Raw genomic sequence first — 20,528 nt, 5'->3', positions numbered from 1 at the left:
TATTCATTATTTAGTCATCAAGAGTACTTTAATGATTAAGTATCGGTACTCCATTTTTATTTTAAATTCATGAAACTTCGAAAGTGAAATATATTCAAATTCAAATATCTTTACTGCTCTAACTGCGTTATAACAGTGTTATCACTCATTCTTTTATTACCTTCTCTGATGTAATTCATTACATTTTTATAATGCTAAAAGTCTACAGTGTAACTGCTTCTAATCAAAGACAGAATTGAGTAACTGATACTTCTGGGATAACAAAACGGTGAATTAAGCCTAGAATTAATTAGCAGATCTAAAAAAATATTCAAAAAACAAAATTTCCTCGATATTAATTTCTGTCTATTATGATACCTGCTTGATATCATTTTCATTGTCTTGTATATTTTTAAACAACTTGCGATATTATTTAGAAAAAATAAAAAATGGTAAATGGAATACGGGTAATTATTTTTCAAAGCTGGCAACATTTCTCCCTGCTCATACGAACGCAAGATGGCTGCCAATTTATGTGAACGCAAGGACAAGTAGAAAAGTGATATCCGTTTGTGATATTTCGTTTAAAATTGTGATAATAACGTTTTAAATATTATCATTGTTTTGTGTATGTGCCTGGAGAAAGTTTTTGTGCAATATATTATGAGTTATTAATGTTTTTATAGTAGTTTGTGTAATCTTACGTTGGATGGTACAAAATGTTCCTTGTTGAATTGTGATTATTTATGCAGTGATACAAGTTTTTGGATCGCTATGACGCTTGTTGTTGGATGATATCTGTGTTATAACGTAAGTCTGATATTTTTTTATGTTAATGTAGTTAAAATTGGCGTGTAAAAGTGGGTTGAAAAATTTCGTCAGTACTGTAACCTATTTGCCTATATAGGGTTTTCAGTGGCGTGGCTGTTCGTAAAGCCGGCGCTTCGCCGGTGCTCGGTCTGGTCACAGCTGTTACCGTCTCACGGCCAGAGAGGCTCGTTTTCCTCCTGTGACCAGGTTATACCGTTAAAAAAGTCGAAAAAACGATGCTATTGTATGTTTTTGCGTTTGTTAGTTTTCTAACAGATGTTTTACTAATGAATACTCGGTGTAGATTGTCTCTGTGTAGTTAAAACGATGATTACATTACCGAATGTCGTTATCTGCTGTGTCAACATTGTACGTTCTCGAATAACAATTTTTTTTTCGACATTTTTACACGAAGTCAGCCAACGCGCAGTTGTTCTGATATTTTAGACGTTTTATCTTATAATCTGCCAGTCGTAAAAACATTTAGGAATATTTTCGACTAGTTTGATAAACAACTCGATGTTTTCGAGATAGTTTGTGAGTGACAAACACACGGGCTACCCAATCACAAGCCCACGAATCCTTTGTTTTTCTACGCGTAGGGGCTCGAATGACGCCAGCGACATCGTATCATTTTCGTGCACACTTTTTTATTCGAAGAAGTTTATTGTTCAGTCTGTACTGACCCAATTATATTACCCCTAAATTTGTTTATTTACTTAAAATTCATTTCATCACTAATGGATATGTGCCAAAAACTATGACATAGTGACAGAAGTGAAAAAAAAAACATTCATCAAATTCTAACCTAATTTGCTCACCACTTCTAAGAATGCAGAAGTGCAAAACATATTAATTTCCCATATTTTTTGGTCACACCAATGGCCCTCTACAATAATGATGGTTTCAATTTACCATGAAACCTCTAGCCAAGATTGAAGTTCAAAACATGAAGGTAGTTTTTTATGACCTAGGAATGCTGTAAGTGGACACCCCTGTACAAAAATCTTAGAGCAAAATCACATTTCACTTATCCTGACTATAGCAAACCTTATAATGCTTTTTCTAATACCAAATTCATACAAAACTATACATTTATAATGCTTCAATCAATGTCCATTATTTTCCTCCATCTCCTATAAACCTCTCAGTTATAATTATGCCACATTCATCAAAACAAACCTATGGACATTGCACAGGAAACATTGCATTTCCTTTCCCACACTGCTTTTATGTTTATACAAACACATCTAGTAATGCACTTATGTATCTTTCTGAATTGATTCTATAATATTTATTAAATTGGCAATCTAACTGTAATTAGCTTGTAACATTATACCATGAAAAAGTAAGCATACAATTAGAACCATTTTGTTTTGTTTGATTTATGTCCAAATTAATCACTAAAATTTACCATGAGTTGATATTCACTTAAAATTAGCCACTAAAATCTTTACCAATATTTGAATGTTGATGTCTGTCTATTTGTCCTTCTTTCATGCCAAAACCACTGTATCAATTTTGATGAATTGTGCACTTAAGCTACTATTTTCATTTGAAAATAATGCATGCAGAGATGCAGTTTTAAGTTAGTATTTACCTGATAATTGGCAAGAAATTAACTCCAGAAATAAAAAATGTCATTGATCTATTAATCTTTGACCTTAACTGAGCCATAAGTAAGGCAATTAGGAAAGTAATTATAATTACTGCGTAAGTCACTATCTATTTGTCAGGTGTTTTTCACCTAGTAATTGTCAACTAATTGCCAGAGATACAATTATACACCGAAATGGCTGCTTAAAGTTTCTTGACATTAATTAGCCACATATTTTAAGTTATTTACTCTTTAGGGAGTCTATTAAGAACTAATTAAGATGGTCTACACCTCATGGACTGTACTGTTAACTAAAATAGAAATACAGATGTGTACACCATTTTAAATGTCTCTTCAGAAAATTAATGGCACTGACAATTGATGTTTTATGGTCCCTGCTTACCTCTGCTGGATAAAGGGCATGCTTTTATAAATGTATGTTTGTATGTATGTAACAGCACTGACATTAAAAAATTTAGTTTGCAAATTTGCTTGTCAAAAATTTATGAAAATTATAGGTTTTTTCTTCATGATACATGTCTACTACTCTCCAAGTCTGTTTGAAGTTTGAACAGAGTATTATTATTGTAAGATGTTAATGAAGAAAGATATTAAACACTTACTGTTGCTATTAATTGTTTATGAATGTGTGTAAATGTTTTGATAGATTTGTTAACACATATCTAGTAACTGTACATTATTTAATGCTTTTTGTACTGTGTTTAAGAACTCATAGGCTATTTGAGTGAGATTTTTAAATGTATCTGTAGTCAAAAACCTCAGTAGTATACAGTCCCATTATCAGGCAAAGGTCTCTCCCAAACTACTCCACCAGTTTCGATCTTGTTATTTTATATTATTTTCGCATAGTACACGTATTTATTGCATCATAAAAGAGAGAAATTGATCACTAAAACACCTTGATTTAGTTAGATTACATCAAGCATCATGCAGATCTAATCTTTGCGAGCCGAAACCACTGACGCACGCAAGCGAGAACATGATATGACTCGTAATTCAAAATTTTCACACCCTGTACCATCTTCCTATAAACTGAAATGTTTATTACCCAAATGTTTTGACCTAAATAACTATATTTTATGTTTACGAGTTCAAATTCTAGTTTTCTCAGGTCACTCTATTTATGCAGCTTCTATTTTGGTCATCCTGTGTTAAATATAGCCCGGATCTCTTCACCCCTTATGTGACCTTTGTGAAGGACATACAGCTTGCTAGACTTGTTACGCAAATACCGTCTTTGACTGTCTAGAGTGAGTTGGTACACGTAGCTATCGGCGTTTCTAAACTCGTGTAAAATTTTGACCGAAGTTGCTACGCAATATTAATTTTGACCCTAAAACCTTAATTTCGTTTATAGCAATCCTACCTAAACAAAAATTTCAAAGGAGATATAGGGCTTTATTTTCGTAATTTTAATTCCGGACCTCGGATTCATTATCTTATTTCTATTACCTTCATTAATTATCTATACCAGGACGACCATACATCCATTTACCTTTGCCAATATCCACTTTGTTTCTTAACGTCAATTACTCACCCGGTGGTAAAGAGAGCAAGAATTGGAAATTCGGGCATAATCTCCGAAACCACAGGACATATTTAATAAAATTCTTCATCATTTGATAGATATAAACACTATATCAGACTGGTACCTTCTACTTACAATATCTTTGTGCTGTGCATGTGCAAATGGCTCATCCAGGGTTTTTCCCAATCCAAACCCTGGATGAGACATTTTCTTACACTTAATTACTTAACACCAATTACCCATCATATGGGAAAGAAAGCGGGATCACTGAACGTTTTTGAAAAATCTTACACTAGGTATTTGATAGATACCTACATTATATCAGTTAGATTCAGCTCCTTCTACTCACAACATGTTTGTGCAAATTAGCCAAACCCAGGCTAAGCCGGGGCCGCTACTTGTTTTACAATTAGACGGTCATATTTTTTATATTCTATATGTCGTTACGCACCAAGCAACTATAATATGACGCGGCAATTTTATTATCGCAGTGAACGAGCGATGATTTGCATGCGTAAACATAACGAGGTATTTACTAAGATGACTTCATAACATCACGACTGGTGCAGAATAGCTGAGACAGTATTACACCTACAAGACGCAATAAACATGTCCGATGCATAATGTTTAACTTCTGAATTTCTGCTCTGTCTGAAACGTAATAAAAACTCTCATGACAAAGTTAGTCGAAGAACATAACATACTACCCCATCAGACCCAAGACAACTAGATTTTAAATCTACCTTATTGTGGATCACATTATAAATGTGTGCCATGCGGCATTCGAACTCATGAGCCTTCCCACAGTGGTCAATGATGTTGCACAATCTGCCAATATTCGTTGGGGAGTTTTCTTATGAATAATAGTTTGCAAACGTTTATATTTTGGGCGGATATAAGTCTCGTATTAACCTAAACGTGCCTTATCGAGCCCATTCGAGTCTATAAATGTACTTCGTGAATATAAGCTGTGTACGCGCTAATATCGCTTGATTTGCAGTCTAGGGAACACGTGCATGTACCTGACTATACGCACGTAGTGTGGCGACACAGGTCTACCGGACCGACCAACGAATTTGCCGATGTCCGCTACGCGCTGGCAAATGTGGTTTCAGCAAAAGTTCGATGGCGTGGAATTCATTGTGAACGTTTGATGTAAAACTGTCCGAATTAGACTATTTGTTAGCTTTATTGGGCCTGTGTAGATGATGCTTGTTAAAGTCATAAATTCTCTATGAAATTTCTGACCTGTAAATGTTGAGCAATCAATATGTAACGTAAATCAAACCAAAATTATTGCAGCTCTGACCAAACTTTTTATAGCTAAAGGAACATAATTTGCAAAATATGATTGTACGAACAATGTAGTATTCATGCTCTATTGCAAACTTACTCATCATTACTAAAAGTAGTTATTGCAAGAATATTTCCAACTGATTTCAACAGACGTGTTTCCACATCGCCTTCTTATTAAAGAAAAATAACGCTTTCACATACCTCCGCAAAATGTTTTCAAACAATAAATTGTTTAAATAATTTTATTGCAATAAACATACCGACAGACGATATTTTACCATGTGCAAACAGTTTTAAGAACGCAAAAATAGCTGCCAATTAAGATGCGTGAAACAAAAAATATGGTAAAACTCTTTGGTATGGAAAATATTGCTTTGTTTTTTATTAGTTTGCTAAATAATTCGTGGATTTTTTATTGTCAATTAAGGAGAAATAATGTGTGGTAGGCATGATAGGCTTAGGTCTTACTGATCACGACTGGCGAAAGCGGAAAAGACATTTAGGTTTTACGTAACCTGAAACCTTCCTTTAAAGATTTAAGGTGTTTTTTCACACGAGTGACGATCGAAATCGAAACTACGTCTTACCTTACGTAGGTAAGTAGTTTGGTAGGGAAGAAACTCGACGGATCTTTACATTTTGTCATCATTTCAAACAGCATCACTTCGCGCCGGGTTCGTTACTCAAGTAGGATAACAGGTCAAAAAGAAATTTCTGTCATGGTCGTAAAATATAGTGCTAAATGTTAAAATGCATACGATTTTAATCAATTAACATAATCATTATTAAGTTTTTGTTAGGTAACTATGTCAAAGGTCTTGGGTCTCACCTTTAACACCTTCGCTTACAATGTTTTGTTGCTCTTCAAATTTAATTATCGTTTATTTTTACGGTTATTATAAAGTAAAATGCTTTATTACAACTTTTAAGCGGTTTCTACAGATTTAAAGCACACAGTACAGCGAAAACGGTAGGTTTTCTGATCTTATTATTTGTGTGGATGGTAGTCCGCTATGTTGATTAAGGGTCGGTTCATGTCTCACGGAAAATGCGTCGCGTATTATCAGTCGCGTGACGCTAAAACTGAGAAATAGATATTAACACGTTCAACCTTATACTACATTTAATCGATGATGCGTTGATGCGTAGACAATAGTTACTAAATTAACTACGCCCGAATCATCATCCGACAGATGATTAACATGTTATCAGAGAACAAATTAAGGTAAAATACTCCTATTTAAAGAACCTAGTTGTATCAAAGCCAAATTTATCCTCTGTTTGGAAACTAGGAACAAAAAATATATAACGATTGTTCTAGAATTCATTTAGTAAAGCGTACGTATTTACTGAGGTTCTAATTTTCTAATCGCTATATTATAGTCCGCTAATTCGCTCGCATTAGTACAAAAGCCCAGTGTCAATGACACGAAAGGTTTAGAATTCTATAACAATATAATATTTCACTGAATGTAATACAATATGTCAACACCGAGCAATGTTATTATTGAGTCATCGAATTAATTCATAATTGCTTGTGAATCATTATTATTATTGAATTTTGTACGAATGTTATGAAATGTTTGTGGACTGCAAACTTAATACGTAGGTATGTTTTTATTGTATCAGCTAGTTTGAACTCTGATGTCACGCTTTGCTTACTTAACATAATAATAATAATAATATAAACTCTTTATTGTCCACAATAAAAATACATTAAATACAAAATAGAGAAACCTTAAATATAAATAAGATACTGATGAACAATCGGCGGCCTTATCGCACAAGGCAATCTCTTCCAGGCAACCATGGGATGGAGAGAGAAGTGTAGATGTAGAAAAGGGTAGAATTGTGTACAAGTAACATAAACTAAATACATGAGTAACATAAATAAAGGCAAGTCATAATAACATACACTGATTATTACATAAATAGAGAATTTATAGAAATTGTATAAATAAAATAGACATAACATATAAATAAATATATATTTATATTCATACAGAGATAGCAAGAGGAGTTCAGACAGTTATTGGAAAAGAAAAAAGTTAGAAGAGTGAGAGTAACAAGATATTCAAGGCAAGGTGTTTTGTAGTGATAGATAGTGCTCCTTAACCCGATTTTTGAAAATTGGCAAGCTTTGCACTTGCCTAATGGATAGCGGCAGCGCATTCCACAACCGCACAGCTTGCACAGTAAACGAGTGGTCTAAAAACTTACTGGAGTGCACAGGCATCTTAAGTCTCAAGTTTTCTGATGATCGTAAAAACCTTGAATGCGTGTCATGTAGAAAAACAAAACGTTGTTTGAGATAGAAGGGAGTCGAGGGATTAAACAAGATATTGTACAGAAGATAGAGAATGTGAGCATTCCGGCGTGAACGTATAGGTAACCACTTGAGCTTGTTTCGATACTCGGAGACATGGTCATATTTGCGTAATCCAAATATGAACCTGATAAAGAAGTTTTGAAGGCGCTCAAGCTTATTAAGTTGGTTCTCGGTTAAATCGGGATAGCTGACATCGGCATAATCAAGAATGGGGAAGAGAAGGGATTGTACAAGCGCAATTTTAGTGTTGATGGGGAGAAAATTGCGTAGCCTGCGCAAGGACCCCGCCGAAGAAAATGTTTTACGGCTGAGTTCCTGGAGTTGAGGACTCCAGGACAAAGTCTTATCAAACCATAGCCCCAGGTTTTTGATTTTGTCACCAAAAGGGATGGCAGTGCCATCAAAGATCACGTTGGGTACTAGTGACCAATCCACTCTCGAGATCATCCTGGGGCTACCGATGGTAATGGCTTGAGTTTTGTTAGGATTGACGTCAAGTCCATACATCCTACTCCATTCACAAATGCGAACCAGATCGCTATTAATTAACCTGTGTTTTACATACATAAAATCACGCAATTTCCCCATAGGGGTAGGTAAAGACCAAAGAACGCCACTTGGTACGATCCTTACGAACTTCCATAGTTTCATTCTCATCCATACATCTTGTCATGCAGGACTGCAGGTTACAGGTACTACACACTGGACCGACATCGCCGATATGACCTGTGTTTTAGTATATTAGAATTCCTTGTATTAATTTTTATCTTTCCATCTTTTTCTTAGCTATTGGGCTACTACCGCTTTGTCATCGCGTAACACTTACCTACCTTACCTAAAGGCCTAGCCTTTTGTAAGTTTTACGCTGTAGTATTATATCAAAATATTGACCAAAGCACTTATCATTTTATTTAGTACAGGTTTCTGTTGACTCTCGGAAGTAGCCAGTGCTAAATTTACACCACACTAAATATTAATTGTATACCTTGAAAATTATCACTTGTCAAATGTGGCCTCAGAATCACGTATAATTGTACAGATCGAGTTAAATTCAATGAATATTCTGATGAAATATAAAACGGTTGTGTCATCATGTTTGTATTTTATCTCAACGTTTAACTGATAAATGTAGGAAAATGCACTTTATATTGATCATAAATCGTGTTCACATTACGATATCATCTGGACATGTTTCCTTGCGATGCTAACTACAGATTTTTAAATGCAATATACGTCACGATACCATGGTTAACTAAACCAAATTTCGTAAAATACTGAAGGTGTTTCTTTATGATATTTCGTTATTCTATTTTGGCACGGAGTAGGCAGTATCGAATAAACATGTTTATATTATTTTACCAGTTCGGATAGAATATTGCGAAACAACGAAAAAAAAAACCAAACGAAATTTCAGCAAATATTCGTTTGTCTTGATTTAAGAAAGGCCTCTGCTCTAAAAAACTTCCGAAAAACACCTTTCCAATAAAAAATAGCATGTTGCAGAAACTGCACTCCTCTTCTAAGAAACATATACGTATGTTATTCTGGATATTTTTCGTATCTAATTAAGTTGACAATAAAATTACAAGCCCGTTTAGTAGCAGTTGGTCATATACGCATACGATAGGGGTTCCCGTAGCGATAACCCCCTACATTAAAGTCTAGCATAACTAATAAGTACCCATCACACACCCCTAGGTAATTACACTAAACGATCGCTCTATAAATAATGCATAAATACTGTAATTTAACTTTAAATACACCAAAACAATATGTAATGTATTTAAAATATCTTTAGCGATAATAATACACATTTTTGTACTATCGTAAAGGTGGTCACTTACTATAAGTTTCGATACTCGCTGGTTCGACTAAAGAGCCTTCGCTTATTGTAACAGCTACATTTATTATCAGCTTTAGCTCTTATTACAAGGACTTACGTGTGGCATGCGTAGTATTAATCAATAGTTTTCCTACCTCATTTGTCTGTTTCGAATTATGTCATTAGCGTATAATACAGTAGTATTATTTATCTTAAAAATTCCTTGTTTTCATTATCTAAGGAACTTTAAAGATAAGCATAGCATGAGACGATAAACTGCTTTATATTGCAACAAAAATCCGGTAGAATAATAGACCAAATTCAGACGGTTAGTTCAATGCATTATTTCAAAGACAGCTCGATGCCACAAGTATTCCTGTAGGTAAACGTTATACTCCGATAAGTGAGCACCTTTAATATAATTTCATTTGTTTACTTATCAGGAGCGAGAGGGGTCCTTGCACCTGCGCTTGCACCTGGCTATAAAAGCGATAGAACCGCGGGGGTTCGCCTTGTTTTATGTAGGGTTGAAGACCCTGTCTAATGGTTCATTAGCCGATGTATTGTGCTTTTGAAATATGTTTTGTTTCGATGTTTTTATGTAAAGTTTTATAGTAATGCTTGATGATGATGATATCCCGGAATAAGCTAGGCATTTGAGCAGTTTTCCTTAAAATTATTTATTTCTGGTATGAATGTCGTGAAGAATGATGTGGCTTTTAATAGGTGTAATCTTAGAGACGGCTAAACCTTTTCTAATCTTTCTTTTATTATTAAAAAGCTACATAGATCGTGTTTATGCCTATAGATGTTTGTTTATGCCATAACACATCGGATTGAAAACATTGAAAATGTAGGTATAAAGCGCAATAAAGTCCGAAACCGCTGTTTATTTTCAATTACAGCTTATTTATTAATTTCAGGTAATAGTTCCCCGTCCGGATATTGACAAACATTTATATCGAAATTTCGCATTGTTCGAAAACCACTCGAATAACATGAAAATTGTAGCGACATTTAATATCCATATTTACACGGTATCTCATTAGTTTTGCAATTCACCGACGTAAATGTGTACTACAAACACGGAAAGGTAATTAAATTTACCAAAATTCAAATTACGCTGTGTATAATTAACGAATAATGTTTCATGCGAATCGCTGGGATATGTTAAGTGAAATGTTTTATTAATACACATTATGATAAAGGAAAATCCGCGATGATGCTTTTTAATTAGTATAACGACTAATGACGATTATTTTTGTAGACGATCGCTCAGTTTCTTGCCCATTAGAACAGTATGTAGTCGCATTTCAAAAGCTTTTGTACATGGTACATGAATTTACAGGAGCCTTCTTGTTCCTTTAAAAGCTGTCAATATTTTTATGCGGCTTATGGCATACGATTTTCGGCCCAGAAATAGTATAACTTATTGTCCGGGCAATAATTCTATGTATCAATTTTCTAGTTTCAGAGATTACTTCGTATTAACAAATCAGACTTTCGTTGAAATATGTTTGCGTCTCTTACATGGAAATTATATAGAAGTAGGTAGGTGTCGTCATTTGAGATTTTATATACCTTCATGCACGGTTCAAAATGTATGAAATATGCACGATTTACGACGCGCAGTTAGATGAATTCATGCTCGTATATTCCAATAGTAATTACACACTTGATGATATTTCCTAATGGAAACAATACTTTGATATGTTATTAGTGTTATTACATAAACAATCAAAGTTTAATTGTGTTCTTGCGGTGAGATACGAATATTACAAATGATGCGGTTCTATGTTTCATTTGTTAAGTAACGTGTGGCTAATTTATGATTGGTTTGAATCAATCGAAGTGTTGGTTTGTTTTTTGTTTTACGTCATATGTATTGAAGGAGTTTGTTGAGGAATTGTTTTAACCATATTGCCCTTTTAGTCCCATGGCTATTGGTTATGACAAACAGCTATTATTCATTTATACTTGCATTTAAGAGTAGCAAAGATGTTGTTAGTTGTTATTATCGTTCTATTCTTAGAATCTCTTGATCGTATTATAGAATTATTATATTTACTAACGAAACTATATTCCCTCCGAATGCAGAATGCATTTTTGGAGAAAGCAAAACATCAAAGGAGAACCCACTAGCAATAATACTTCGATCACCTAAAAGCTGTTCTTTGATGACCTCCTTAAACCATTGTTTCGCGTCTGGTTGTAACTTATATCCAAGATATAAAACTGACGAAACTAAAATTACTCCTGGTACGGTAGTTTCATTAAAAAAAAGAACCTAGACCTAGCGAGATTAAAAATATTTCCAACTTTTGTTCCAGAAATTTCGTAGCCACGGATTTTGAATTTCTTAAAAGTTCAACAAAAAATTTGTCTCGAGAGAAACAGGGTTTCTTATTTTATTATTCTTAAAAGTCTGCCTTCTTTTTTATCTAAAGTACCCTTATTAAGTCTAATACTAGTCCCTCGCTGAGGCAGACTTGAGACAACATTGTATGAGACAATTTTAAAGACCTTTTTTACCATGGAAATGAGATAATTTTGTAAACGACTGCTTATGTTAGGCATTAGTTAATGTTCCCGGTATTTTGTTTAATAGTACCTTGAGACGGGCTACTGCTTGCTTTAATGGATGCCTTGTTACATTGTCTTTTGGACTTTTATTAGTGGTTATTAAGGTTACCTGGAATTTAAGCCCTGATAATAACTGCTGTTCTAATTTACTCGACGAAGTATACTGCTGGAAAACCGTTAAAAATGCAATCTTCCCACAACAACCGATTTGTGTGATGCCTTTTGTTTCCAGTGTGGTGGTATGTTTGATTGTACATAACGTATGTCGATAACTTGCAGGTACCTACATTCTGTTCAACGCAGAATTGAGTTGAAATTCAGAATCTCTACGTTATATGTTTAGACGATATCACAAAATATTCAAAAAAGAAAGGATTCAGAAGCACATGAGATTGCGGCAGTTACTTATTGATAAAAAAATATGAATCGTTCTATTAATTGATCAAAAAATTCATTACCCAGATAGATTAGAAATGGCGTGTAAATTTCATGCCAAAATCAATATTCCGCTTGGTGAAGCCCCCAGGCAGCATTTAAAAGGGTCGCTAAAAAACCTTTATCAATTTTAATGGCTGTCAGGGCGGACTGCAGAAATGCAATTACAATGACTCCACGAACCAAAAACATCACGTAATGTGAAATTGCAGTCACATTCCCCACAGTTTTAATTCCGATACACATTTAAATATAAAATGAGTGAATAAACGGTTTTCTGAAAGCGATTAAAATATTAAAAACACACGAATAACCTACATACAGCGCTGTCAAAGTATTTCTGATACATGCGAGCGCCCGCACGAGATTTCACAGTATCGTATATTATTTCCCCGTATTTTGCATATTTGATATCATAATTCTCGGTTTTCCATTTGCACTCTTGCAGGTTTATCCGCCGCGTATAGTTTATTTCATTTTGTGGTTTTTCTGAAACTCAATTATTTAAAGCATTTAGCTATTCGCATTTGCATGGTTATTTTTGCTGATCTTTTCATGGATGCGTCGATATGATATTCTAGTGATTGTTGACACCGTATTTTGAGTCTCTTTTGCATCATTTAGCCATATTAATTGAGAGGTAACCAGAGAGAGAAAAAAAGAGTAAACCAGAGAGGTAACGTCTAAGCTTTTAAATAGAAAATAAATATTCGATATCTAGCCTAAATTTTTGATTGTTTAATGACAAGTTTATGATTTTTAAAGTAGAATGATATACAGTAGTAATGAAGGCGCGCCACGCTATCTCAACGCCATTCATAGAATACTTTACCACGGCTGTCACGTTGAAACGAACGGTTCTTTTGTCTTATCCTCAAGCCAGGCCCCTTGCGAGGTAGGCTGCCAGTTTCTAGCACTTTCTACATAGTTAATTTATGAAACGGTATCTTATTCACTAGGTAAAAGTCGTTGTGGGTGGACATTCAATCTACGAGATTGAAAGTACGCAGCCTTCGCACTTAGTATAATTAAAACTGTTTTTATTTTTGTTACTGAATAAATGATACATTCGCAGAAATATAAAATCCTCGGAGATCTGAGTGATAAATGGAGGAAGTGTTGCGTGGGCGGTGAGACAGAGCGTTTGGTGTCGTGTTGTGAAAGGACTTACAAAGTATGGAATTGTCTTGATAAGATCCTGTTGTTTTATATGGCGCCAACATGCATAATATGTGTGTGCGTTCAGCGAATCGACTTGGCAACAGAGGTAGTATTTGCTCGGAAAGTCTATGCGAGAAAAACTTGAAAATGTAGAGTGTGGTCGTACTTTGCGATCGTTGTTTGTATATTTGTAAAAGTCCCCGTAACTTAAGTAAGTTGAGTATTGAGGGAATTGTCTTTATGAAAATAAAAACTTTACTTATCTTGATAAACAGTAGCATAGCAATGTTGTATAGTTTTTACGATTTTCACAGGTGGTTCAACGGTCATTAAATTTTATTACATTTAAATAGGAACATTTAACATACTTGCTATTCATACAAAGTTTATTCGAAATTAGACACGCCTTTGTGTTGAATATGGTTATTTTATTATCCTAGCGGGGAATCATGATGTCATTATTAATTTGAGCTTTTTATGGTTTTAATTTCTGTAAGCAAGTTTTCCGGGGTTAAAAGTAAAGTAATCATTACTTTTAAACTTTTCGTTGCATTTGTACTATAAAACATATTTTATTATAATATTAGAAGTAAAGTATGAATCCAGGCTATAAACTATTTGCGTGTCAAACCTCAAAATGTACTCAGTAGCATTTACGTGAAATACTCTTATACGCAAGAACCAATAGTTACCTTACTAATGTATCCATTTATTTTATAATATATTATGAATTATGAATAGGATTAGTATAGGCAATAAATTGTTGTTTCACAAGCTAAACGTAAAGCAAACCAAACTAAATAATGCACGGTCGCCGATCGCGTTAATCCACATATATTAAGTAATAATCATGCAATAAAACTTATGATAATATTTTAGTACCTGCTGAAGTGATAATTGTAGCGCCACGGTTTATTCGATGAATGTTTATTATAGATAATGTTTTGCTAGCTGTTCTCAATACATGACCATAGTATAATAAATTATGAGCAGTATAGAAATTAAGGTACTCATAACAAACGTTGGAAACTGCATTCACATCGAATCACTGTCTCATCATGATCAAGAAGTATACTAGAGATTGACAACAGAGCGACTCTTCTTTGATGCTTTTTTAGATCCTTTCATCATTGTGGGTGTAAAGTTAATATTAGTGCGTACAGATTCACGTAATATAAAATGCAATTCAAGAATTCTGACGGATTTCGTCGTTTGAACGCTGTACCGGCGCGAGGTACCCGTTTGAGCCCGATACAAATCGTACACGGGATATTCATATTGATAGTTTTCAAAGGATTGCACCTTACAAGTCTAAAGGGAATGTGTGATGTGTCATAACTAGACGCAATCTGTAAAATGTAATATTTATTCTTTATGCACCGGTGCGATCTGCACGGCAGATCACAGCTGACATAACATAAGACATGATTGAATAAGGGTTCGACCGCGAAGACGTATTTTAACTTAAAACGGCTGTTATTTCGAATAAAATACATACGTGTTCGCGGTAATTCCCGTATTCAGTTAGGTATATAATAAATATGAAACGCAAAAGTTTAAAAGTCAAACATTACGTGTAACATAGCATGAATTTGTCTGTATCATGACATATCTACTATTTGTTTGTTCTTTCCATACTGCTTGTAAGTTTACATACTGTGACAAGACATAACGATGTTCTATTGTGAACGTGTGACATTCCGCGATGGTTTTCTTTACGATTTAACACTAACGTTTTGTTCAACTATGTATGAGGTTTTCTATGTCGCCTCTAATCGCGTTGTACATCTTTTTCACATGCTTAGAAGAAGCGAAGATAATATTTACTCTAGTTAAGTCTAGGTAGATCTGTATATTATTTGTATAGGTATTTTTAGGAAGAGAACTTTAAGGAAATGAACGTATCATCTTCCTTGATGTTTTCTTTTGACATCCAAAACCAAGAAATTGTAGGTACTTTTGGATTGTAAAGTACCGAAAACCGAATTAGATTCTATGATTATTTTCTCGCATATATCGCATTGGTTTTTCAAACTGCATTAATTTATCTTACCCTTCTGACTACAGCAGTCTTTCTGTTTCAAAAACAGGTCAATATTTTTCAAGAATCATTTAAAATATTCTTGTAATAGCTGTTATCGACAAATTACCTTTACAGTCGAGTTACTTATACCATTACATTGATGACTGTCTAATAGGTATCTCCTCTTCAAAACTGTACGCATTGTTTCAAACAACACGACAAACAACAATAGGTATTTAACCGTTAGTCTAATGCTGAAATACGTGTATTAACGTGCAGATACACTACATTAATGCTGTGTACTTGTAATACGGAGAATGGGGCGATACATCACTCCGCTGACACTGACGGATTGGTGGACGAAATCCTTTAACGTGTGTGGCTATTAAAAGTGCGATGGTGGATATCGTCTATTTTTGTAGGTTCTTTTTTGTTCTGTTTGTTTCGTGATTTTTTTTATGATGATATCCTGTATTTTTCATAACGTATAGCTTGAAATCAGTTTAGAGTGTAAAGTTTTAGCTCTTATGAAATACTAAGGTTTGTCAATGTGGATTAATTTTTCTCGTACTTCTTAATACACACATAAATAAAACTAAAATAAATAAATATCATTGGACAACTCACACACGGTCATTTGATTCCAAACTAAGCAGAGCTTGTACTATGGTAACCAAATAATTGATAAACATACTTATATACTTCTAAATACATACTTATATAGATAAATTGACATCCAGGCTCAGAACAAATACTCGTGCTCATCACACAAAGATTTGTCCCGGGTGGGATTCGAACCCACCACACACATGTTTATATTTATAGCATGGCGAGAGATCAACCTAGTGTCCAAGTTGTTCAAGCCGCCCGAGAGGCCTTTAGCATGGCTTAACGATACTTATTTTAGAAGACAACAATCGGGACCAATTTTTTACTTACATATACCACTATGCGGTCATCTATCTTTGGATAAGTTGTTTTAACCAAAGATCGTTGATCGACTGGTGAGCGGAACTGGCTATCGGCGCCTTTATTTGAAACAGGTGAGAAATGCCTACAAAAACCCTTCTTTAATGTAGAGGGAGGTTTTAAATGTTACCTTTTTTGGTATTTGTGGTTTCTAGAAATAACCACAATAAGTATCCGTACGTGAATAAAAATTATACAAAAGTTCTTGCGGTAAATTCGTTAACGGAAACGTAACGAAACGGAACGGATATCGGCAGGTTTGAAATAAGATCCTAATTTTTAAAGATTTTTAAATCGAATCTGTATAGGAAAGGGAAAAGATTATTATAATTGTATTTCTGTACGGTAATTATAACATTTCTCACGGTACAATTGAGTTAATTTGGTGCAACGGATTGGAAACTAAGTGTTTTGATATTGAGAAACGGTTTCACTTACTTGTTAATAATCCGTCTAATTTAATAAAAAAATATTTATTTATTTATTTATTGTAAGTAATCGTTATTTCCATCATTATATCCTTCATGGCATAAGATAGGTATGGCACAGGACAGACAGATTTGGAAAAAGGAGGCCTTTACCTATCGGTGGGATACATTAAAGACTATTAAAAAAACAAATTAAATGGAACTAGACGGAAAAGACGTAAAGCATGGACTTGAAAATGACAAATCCTCGTGCTTACGTCTGTTCTGTGTTGCTAAGGTATATTTCGTTGCCAAACTCTATAAAAATAGGAACAGAAATTAGCGTAGTCATTGACGGAACAGAATAATATATGCACGGTAAATTCATAGCCCTACACGTAATCTACGCAAGAATACCAGTTTGAGAAGCATTCATTGAGTGTGTTGACCGCACCATTCATACATCGTTTGGTCTGATTTATCAATTAATACAATAACGCCGTTGTTGACTACCACTACGACTGGTCCACGAATACGCATATAGGTCAAGTTAAAAGATAACAAAATAAATGAGCTTTGTTTTATACTGTTTATTATTTAATTAGATACGTTTATTAGCGTGGTGGACTAAAGCACTGAGCCCTCCCTCATTCCGGGAGGAGATCCTTGCCTTTTATGTTGCGGTCTTTGGTCTCTGCCTATGTAAAAAGGGTTTTTACTTCGCCATTTTTCTAAGCCAAAAATTCTACCCACAGCTGAGTATATGACTGATTATATTTTCCATAAACCACTATTAATCTGTTTTTCTAAGCCACTCCTATCCTGTGCCTGTCTCGTTTAGTCATACCCCGCGCATTTACTAATGTCGCCCACCCATCGTGCTACCCGACGGCTCTCCATAGATTTTATATAAGTAAACTACTTTACCTCCGGTTTCTGAGGTACATTTAGCGGTAGTTTATCTATTCAATAGCGTTTAAGTTCATATAAAAGTGAGAGTTTTAATAGATAAACTACCGCTAAAAGTGCCTCAGAAACCGGGCATTAGAAATCTAGTCCTTTATTGGTTGGATAAAAACATAACCCTGCATTTTGGCTTCATCTTAGTCAGATAAAAAGGCAAAGCTCTGAAACAGGATCTTATCTCAACAAGACTGTCAACTATCTGAATCAACAATTATTATGTCTATTGTAAGCCGATACTATTAATACATTCGTTAACCTACAATCCTATAATGATAGCTCCTTAATTAGTATAAGCAGCTTTGAAGCGTGTTTATTAATTAGTGGTAATTGGTATCCAATAGCAAATACACACGAACTGATACATTTTAGTGTTAATTAGATGTATTTATTTATAGAATTAGAAACACCTTTATTTGTGGAATATAGGTTCAAAGCTTTTGGTTTTAGGTTATAATAACGCACTCAAGTAAACTGTAATCCTAGGCTTGTTAGTCGAAGTGGAATAGTTGTTCGCTTAAGACAATGCACTATTTAATTTTAAGTTCTTATATACGGGATAATAGCAAATGAGTATATTTAACATATCTTCGTTTACTATAGTTTCTACGCTCAAAATACGACAAAGTTAAAACCTCAATAGGCAGAGACCCCGCGTTGCTCACCGTTTGGCGATAGCAACGACTGGGTAAGTACATTGTCCATTATCATTATTACATAGGTAGTTACTTTGTACTTTTTACTATTCTCCTTACTAATTCGAAACATAGTTACTATATTATCTATCATGACGTCAATAGCATTGAAACGATTATAGTATGTAATTGATCATATTTTTAGCTCGTCACGACACCAGTTCTATCTATGTGGGACAGATTGTTTCACACAGTGATTTACATGGTCTCGGCAAAACGATTTTCCTGTTGGATTTAAATGGACTTTGTAACCAGATTTGGAGGCATTTGAAGTTATATTTACCATTTGGTAAAATGGCTATCAGTGTATGGTCGTGATCAGCTGATGGAATGTTTGGTTACGTTTTTGAGTGTAGCAAAACCTTTGTTTTGCACTGTTGAAATATATTATATGCTTAGACATTATAATACGAAAACCTATGTTCTTTCTGGCCCTAGAAATCAGCACAGAGGTCGTTTGCTAAGAAGTATTGGCTGTGAGGGCTGTTAGTCAGGTTAGAAATCCTGGTTAGGTTTCATGTCTTTGGTACACTTAATATAATATAAGTCTGTCCTTTTTAAAATTACTGATGTTTACGTCACAACGTTTTTCTGCTAAAAGTGTTAATAATGATTTAGGCTATGGGCGGATATACTTCGTGTACCATATCTATTGTTTTTGAATTCCCATGACCCGCGACTCGCTTAGAACCCGTAAAGGAAGATAACATACTGTCTTCGAGAAAAATCATATTTTGTCCAGTCATACCTAATATTGTCGATACGTTATTCATATTTATAAGTGTACGACCCAAATATCTGTTAGTAATCGGCCGCGGTGGCATAGGTCGCGACTCCGGCCCCCCACAATCGACAGTCTAAACGGCGCACTGACGATATGACCCGCCTCTTTTATACTATACTGTACGGTCTTGTAGGCGGAGATATAAGCAAGTAACTGTTTTACAGCCTTTTTTGAAGTCTGTATAGCTAGTTACGCGCATCAGGTAAACGATCTGTGGGTTAAGCAACTTTAGCGCGGAAATTACATAGATGGGTGCCCATTTGGATTAATTTGAATCGAACGTCTCCCTTCTTGTGAGGGTACGTAAAAATCGGTTCCGATTGTTCTATAATAACAGTAGTTAAGGCTTCAGGCAGCTTGAAAACCTTGATGAATAAATGCCATTAACATGCATATGCTTGAAAATTGGTTGTTTATTCTGCTATCCAGAAGAAATAGTAATAGTTTATTTATAGTAGGAAATTCTTGCACAGTTCTTGCAACATAAAGACAGCAGGATTAACACTGCGTTGCGCTTTCAATATAAGAAAGACGTAAGTTCATAGCATCTTAAGACGGCTTGTGTCATTCTTCCACTGTGGTTGTGAATGCCCATTGTTGTAAAGCTCCCGTATTCATATACTCTATAGAGTTGCGATTTTTATTCCATCGAAAAGACTTAAAGATGGTCTTCGTGTTGTGATTTTTATAGTTCACATATTGATTTTATTTTTGAGTGAATCTGTGTTCTAGGCAATATATGCTAAGTAGCAGTTTAGTTAGCTTTAGTTTTGATACACGGGTCGGGCGAAGTGCTTTTAGTCATTTTAAAATTTATTTATAATCATTTATCAGTACCAGCCTAAAGTTTATTAACGTGCCCGTCATATGTTTAATAGGCTCAACCCCTGTTACATAGGTGCAAACTGCAAAACGATGATACACCGCCCTCACATTTGCGTATAATAGGCGTGATATAATATACCTATCTAAGTCTTGTATGTATGCAAAACATTTATTTTAGTAGTTAATGTTCGATTAACACCGTAAAATATTAAAAGCTTTAAGAGATAAATAAAGATGTAACCGCTATTTATGTAACGATAATACATAGCGTTATTATATAAATGATTGTACATGTAAATAC

The 20,528-nt window shown here is 34.5% G+C and overlaps 1 protein-coding gene across 1 annotated transcript in view; it reads left to right on the top strand.

The window, feature by feature from the left end:
• The first annotated feature begins 483 nt into the window (after positions 1-483).
• The window catches only part of px (MAP7 domain-containg protein plexus), a 182,321-nt gene continuing 162,276 nt past the window's right edge, over positions 484-20,528 (top strand). Inside the window, exon 1 of the mRNA XM_076129511.1 lies at positions 484-789. The gene's annotated coding sequence lies outside the window, so the exon portion shown is untranslated. The remainder of the gene's footprint in view (positions 790-20,528) is intronic.

The sequence above is a fragment of the Anticarsia gemmatalis genome, chromosome 22, assembly GCF_050436995.1.
Source record: "Anticarsia gemmatalis isolate Benzon Research Colony breed Stoneville strain chromosome 22, ilAntGemm2 primary, whole genome shotgun sequence".
NCBI lineage: Eukaryota > Metazoa > Arthropoda > Insecta > Lepidoptera > Erebidae > Anticarsia > Anticarsia gemmatalis.
The sequence above is the reverse complement of the archived record's forward strand: the minus strand, read 5'-3'. Positions and strand labels throughout refer to the sequence as shown.